This window comes from Triticum dicoccoides, chromosome 3B, assembly GCF_002162155.2.
Source record: "Triticum dicoccoides isolate Atlit2015 ecotype Zavitan chromosome 3B, WEW_v2.0, whole genome shotgun sequence".
Taxonomy (NCBI): domain Eukaryota; kingdom Viridiplantae; phylum Streptophyta; class Magnoliopsida; order Poales; family Poaceae; genus Triticum; species Triticum dicoccoides.
The window spans coordinates 802773701-802780362 of record NC_041385.1 but is presented as its reverse complement, the minus strand read 5'-3'; the positions used below and the strand labels follow the sequence as shown (position 1 = coordinate 802780362).

Genomic DNA, 6662 nt, shown 5'->3' with positions numbered 1-6662 from the left:
TTCGACACACCTTCATCAATGGGATACGAGTAGCAACGGGTGTTAACTAGATGGTGGCTTCAGATTTACTGATGTATTATTTTATATGGTCTCGACGAATAATTAATAACACGCATAAGCATACAATTAATAGGCCATGTACATACTCGTATACGAGTCATGCTACTGGCCGGATGTCAAAGGAGTCGGAACCTCCCGTGGTTAGCAATGTTGAGTATATTGATAATTAGGAAGTATAGGATAGACTATGATTCGGTCCTGCCTTGTCTTGTACTTCAAGTTGGTCTTTGTACTCGTTTATATACGTCCATGAGTCTCAAGCAATACAACGAACAATTTCACCAACCCTCTCCCCCTTCTAACATGGTATCTATCGCAAGTCGATCCTAAACCCTAGCCGCCGCCACTTCCGCACCTGCGCGCCGCCCTCGGGGCGGTCGGCCTCCATGACCGCCGCCGGGGGCCGCGCCGCCCGTACCTAGGGTTCGTCCGCCCGCCGTGTTGGCCGGCTGACCTAGAGTGTCTTTTTTCCCGATCCTTTGATCCGGGTTTTCTCTCTCTCGCCAGTCGCTTTGATCGGCGTCTACTTTTTGCTTTTTCGGTCTATGTGATCCGGTTTGCGTCGCCCACCGCCACCGTCGACCCCATGCGCCTCTACTCCAACACCGACGTGATTGGCCAGCTTCTTCACCGACTGGGCGGCCTCGCGCGTCTGCCCTTCGGTCGCCCCGACGCGGTGGCAGCCGCCCGTCCACCTCCTTCGTCTTCGTCCAAGCACCAGCCCGTCGCCAGCGTCGTCGTCATCTCCCCCGACCACTTCGTCTACTCCGACCACCGTTGGTGACATCGGCCCCGCGCCGATGGACGCCGCAATCGTCGTCGAGTTCTTCTCTGCTGGCCCCTCCGGTTTCTCCGACATGGCGTACAGCTCGTGCAGGTCCCTCGTCTACGCATGCCCGGTGCTGGCAACACTGATGCGTGCCTTCATCCACGACGTGTCCCCGGGCCTGGCAAGCCTGGTCGGCGCTTCGTCAACTTTGTCTTCGTCCGTTTACGCATGCCCAGTGCTGGCAACACAGGTGCGTGCCTTCGTCTACGATGTGTCCCCGGGCTTGGCAAACCCGCCGCGCCGCGTCGTCAACAACATCTCCTCTCCGACGCACCACTACTTCGACACCACTGCGCCCATGCTAACTCGGCGCCCCCTTGCGCCCGCGGCTCCATGGCGATTTCCTCGACACCGGCCACCCCGACTCGACATCGACCACGGCATTCTTCGCACGGCTACCTCGACCACGGCTCCGCCACACACGCTCTCGGCTACATCGACAAACGACACAAAGGGCTACCGCCTGCTTGAGCAACCTCGTCGGTTTTCACTGCAGCCACGACTCCGCGATGCGTCGACCGTTACGACTGTGGGGGGGTGTCCGTCGGCTTGCCTTCGGATTCTTCTCCAGTCTCACCGTCTGTGTCGCTACCGTTGTGACTGCGGGGGGATGTTGAGTATATTGATAATTAGGAAGTATAGGATAGACTAGGATTCGGTCCTACCTTGTCTTGTACTTCAAGTTGATCTTTGTACTCCTATATATACGCCCACGAGGCTCAAGCAATACAACGAACAATTCCACCAACCCTCTCTCCCTTCTAACAAGCAAGTCGGTGGTTAGCCATACCAGCTCTTCACTTCAGAGCATGAGAAACGAAGTCTCAGCTCTTCACTAACGGCAGGAATCTCAGGGTGTACTACGCCCTGCAGGAGGCCGTGCTTTGTGTTAATGGGCTAGATGTAACCGCGCCTGTGAATCCTTCGACCTTTCTTCTGGACAGCGTTCGGTTGAGAACTTGAGATACACCTGGACACCAGAGTAAATACGTTTGTCTTAGTCCCACACCGAAAGAATAACGAGATTGGCTCGGTAAAGATGAGTATATAGCTAGGGGGTAGGGCGACCTTTAAACATACTTACCTGGACGGGGTCTATGGATGATCAAGAAGGCTCATGGCCTAGATCAATGGTTCATATTGCACGTAGTGAGTGCGTTGATCTACCATCTTCTTTGGGAGAGTGGACGTTATAATTTATGATAGAGGGGGTACGCGTCCGCGCGGCCCCTACCAAATTATGAAATTAAATTTTATTGGCCAACTAAAAGTAATATTGTGTTAATCTTTTTTTAAAAACTCCGATCATATTTATTATTATTTACAAGATATAAAAGAAGGCAGCAAAGGAGTACAGAGTCTTTGAAAATGTCATCTCCTAAGAATAAGAATATGTTGCAAGATTTGTCTTCATGCTTATGCCTAGACGAACAAGCAAGTAGATTGAATATTTATGCCAAAGAAAATCAAAATTTTGACTGGTCTATCCATGAGATTGAGGGGTAAAAAGCAAGCCGCTAGATTAGTAGCTTTCGACCATAATGAGAAGCAATTTTTGCTAGACAAAGAAGGAACATGGTGACTCAGTCAATGAAAATCTCAGCCTGTTTGTAGATTACTACCATTCGCACCAGAAATTTACGGCCTACGGGGTGAGTTCAGAGGCTTAGAGATTTGGGGTTTTACAAAAGACTAGTAGACAGACATATGCAGGTACCAACAAAGTTTCAGCATGTTTGATTCATGAGAACCCATCGAAAAAATTACCAGAGTCCAGAGCAAAGGCATCGTTTCGTAAATAAGAGTGGCCAGCATTGGTAGATTTACGCCCTGTTCGGAGTACCTATGCTCCATAGCTCCACTCCCGGAGCAGGTGGAGTTACAGAGTTGATCACGTGGAGCGCTTGTTTTCTGGCTCCGCAACTCCCGGTATTTCACGGAGCTGGTGGGATTCTGAACATGGCCTTAATCACGAGCGAACTGTTGTGAGTTGGATGGTGACGCAATAGAAGATGTTAGCTCTACTGATGCATCATAAGTCTCGAATTTTTTCACTGACTGGGCCACCATATTTCAACAAATTTTCACCGAGTGATACAAAAAATATTTGAGCCGAATCTTGGTCATGTGTCCCTGGTGCTTTAGGAGCCCCATGTAAAGTTTACCTTTTCTCGGGCATCATTACTTGCTGAGTAAACCAGTGCTTTGTGCATATGAACGGTGTGGTTACTCTATGTCATGACACAATGGCATGTCTATTCTATAAATAATGATATATTTTGTTCGCTGCTGTTTGTGACTGACAAATCACGTCGCCAAGAATCTTGTGTGACCATCAACATCGCGTGTTCAATGACATACTCTACTGGACATGAGTGGTGTCCTCAACACCCAACTCGCCAGTCTGAGCAAGGCTAAAAGAAATCACGTTCCTAGTGTAACTGGAACTAAAGTGGATGTGCGAATCCCGATGACTTCCAAGCCTAGGCAACAAATATACATGTGTTGCAAACTCTATTGCCTCAAGGTATGGATGATGTATGTTCATAGTCTCTAGATGAACGAGAATTTGAAGGCTATGCAACTGCATACATACACTTATAGTTTGCCCATTATGAGTGTGATGGCACCTCACTACTTACCTTTTTATCGGCTGGTGAGTCTATGTGTGTCTTCAATTTCAGCCCATGTGCTCCTTCCTTGTCAACTAGAAGTGGTTGCATTGTATGTAGATCGGTGAGCATTGATTTTCTTTTCAAACACATTTAGGGGTCTGCTGCAGCACCCCCCCCCCCCTTCGTTGATGTCTTAGCCACATTAGTAAGGCCTACAAACCCATAACGAAGGGGAGCCTAGCGGCAGCGAAAGCTAGGGTTCCCATGTGCCGCTCGTGGAAGCGCGCAAGGGGGCGAGGGGCACAGACTATCCAATAGTTAATAAAGGCTATGGCACATCATTGTCGGTTTTGTGATCATGGCATAGTGTTGTTGTGATTCGTCTGTCCAAACAATAGGTGAAGAGTAGGAAAGGTATTGATACTAATTTTGGTGATCAGCTTCAAACATTGACCGAAAGAACTTCCATAAAAATTACTTCTTATGAAATGTTTCGGTTCAGAGGACTGTACGTCTTAATAGTTAGACCACACCTTCCAGGTTGAGACCAAGAAACCAAGTCATCCTTTGATGAAGAGGATGGTTCACAGTCCTAAGTCTGTGTTTGAGCATTGTGCTTTGTCATGCCGACGATGTTTCTTCCAGAAGTGCTTGTGTGAAAATTTGTCGCGCCAAAATATCTATAGGTAGGAGATATATATTCACAATGTTCTTCCTATAAGTTATATTTTATTATCATGGAATCAGAGGAGGAAATAAACATGAAATTGTATGTGGCAGTGACACATAATAATCACTTATTCGCAAAAAAACAGATATAGTAAGGGCACCTACAACGGCGACCCCCAAATTTCCTCCCCGTCCGTCCACGGCAGGGGGGGGGGGGGCAGTCCACAGACACAGATGCGGGAGGTGGCCTTACAATGCTGCCCGCATACTCTCTCCGTCCGCGAATAAGTGTACATCTAGCTTTTGTCTTAAGTCAAAGTTTTAATATTTTGACCATCTTTCTAGGAAATAGTAAACGTATTTATGAAACCAAATTAGTATCACTAGATTTTTGAAATGTACTTTCATAATATATCAATTTGATGTCATATATGTTACTACTATTTTCTATAAAGTTGATCAAAATTTTAAAACTTTGACTTAAAACAAAAGCTAGATGTACACTTATTTGCGGACGGAGGGAGTATATTTCAACCAATCTTTGAACTAACCGGACGAAATACATGCAAAAACGGCATATTTCATCAAACAGGACGACATTCATACAAACACGATGAATTTTCATTAGATTTCAAACATGGTGGCCCAGGTTTTTGGGGCCTCAAAAATTTTATGCAGTAGTAGGCCTCATTAGTACTAGGCTTCATTAGCGATAGATGGGCGTGTTGTTATCTGCTCGCACTGGCCGCTACTGACTGTTGTCCTGGGTCTCCTGGTGCGCCTACGTCTGCTTCCGATCGTGATGCCTCATCTTCGCTTCTCACGCATCAGCGTACACCTACAGCAGCCATAGATCAACGGACAAACATTCAGCCAGTGAAAAAATAGCGATCGAGACCCAGGGATCGAAGCGTCCCTTCTCACATTTGTTTATTCGTGCGGCGGCTAGGGCCAGGGTCCCATCGAGGCGGCGAGCCAGCGAAGCAGACAGGAGCAGAAGGCAGGGACAGGGAAGGTAGGGAAAGTTCATTGTCCGCACCCTCTCGGATTCTCTCGATAGCCGGTGATTCCCTGACCCTGAGCCCTTGAACTTGGCTGTGAGTTTCAATTTCGATCGTGTTGCCATATATAGTTTTGCTGAAATTTTGTAGCTAATTTTATTATTTTCATCAATTAGGAGTCTAGCATTGCAAGATCCGAGTCATGTCTTCGTTTAGAAAACATGAATCTGGTTACCAAAACAGTATATTGAGTTGAGGTTTCTTCAAAAATTTATTCCAAAATAAAATATTGGTCTCGTTGAAATTTTAAAGTTCTTAAAGTAGCAGATTGTGTTCCCAATGCAAGTCTTACATATACATTTCTTTTGACCATCCCTGTGACTATTGCATGAGCGAAACAGAGCTTTTCAAAATTGAAGCTATTGAAGTCTTATATGTCAATATGTCTACTACCATGACAAGACTTACTGATTTGGCCGCAATAGCACTTGAGAGTGAAGTATTGGAGTGGATTGATCATGAGGATATTATTGAAGATTTTATTTCAAGGAATACTAAAAGAATGATGTTATTTATGAAGACTTTACAACGAAGAATAGATACATTCTTGATATTTCTCGTCGCTTTGTAAGATATTATGATCTTTACATTATTATATTGTTATATTTATGTAGTTTATTTAGTGAGGTAGGGCCCATTTTAGAGTTTGGCACAGGGCCTCGGATTTTGTCAGTCCGTCCCTGCTCTGCGCCAAAGTTGGGGTTTGCCTCGGCCATGGCCTCCTCGCTCAGGCGCTCAATGTTGATCTAGCCCGACACATACTTCTCCTACGCCATGCCGTCATTATAGTCTGCATGCGCCTGCTCCATGGTGAAGCCGACGTGGACAGGCGCATCCTTCGGTGGTGTCATCGGAGCCCATCCCCATCGTGGGATCATTCTTGTCATCGGGTGAGCTGGCGGGCAATCCGCCTGGCACGGCGGCTCTGCCATGTGGCTGCAACGGTGTCCACCTCATGCTTCATCTTCGTGAAAAAGGCTTTTCCACATAGCTTCGCTGCCTGTAATCATGGCGGATGCGGTGCAAAGGGGGGGGGGGATGTGGAGCGGCTTGTGTTGTGCGTGGAGTTAGCCGGTGTGGCCGCCTTTAAATAGCGGATTCCGGTGAGGCTAGGCATTCGGGTGTGTCAATGCGGGGCGCCGGACTAGGTTTCTTTACCGGCGAGCCTGCTTAATGGCGACATATGGACGAACGGGGCATTGAACGGGTGTGGTAGATATCCGTCCCGGCCCGTCCAGTAACGCATAGCCGGCATTGAACAAGCATGGACACCGGGGCTGCGGCTTGGGCGCGCCTGGCACCGCCGCTTCAATGACGGAGACAGTGAGAGGTGGCGTCCGCTCTGGGCCGGCTTCAATGTGGAGCGGCCGCTCTACAGCGGCATGAATGCGGGCAGATAGCGCCGGACGGGAATGCGCGTGGGCGAGG

General features: G+C 47.7%; 1 non-coding gene across 1 annotated transcript; it reads left to right on the top strand.

Moving 5' to 3' along the window:
* The first annotated feature begins 1965 nt into the window (after positions 1 to 1965).
* LOC119282844 lies at positions 1966 to 2123 on the top strand. The gene has a single exon (XR_005138889.1). It is a non-coding gene; the product is annotated as a U1 spliceosomal RNA (small nuclear RNA).
* The last annotated feature ends 4539 nt before the right edge of the window (positions 2124 to 6662 follow it).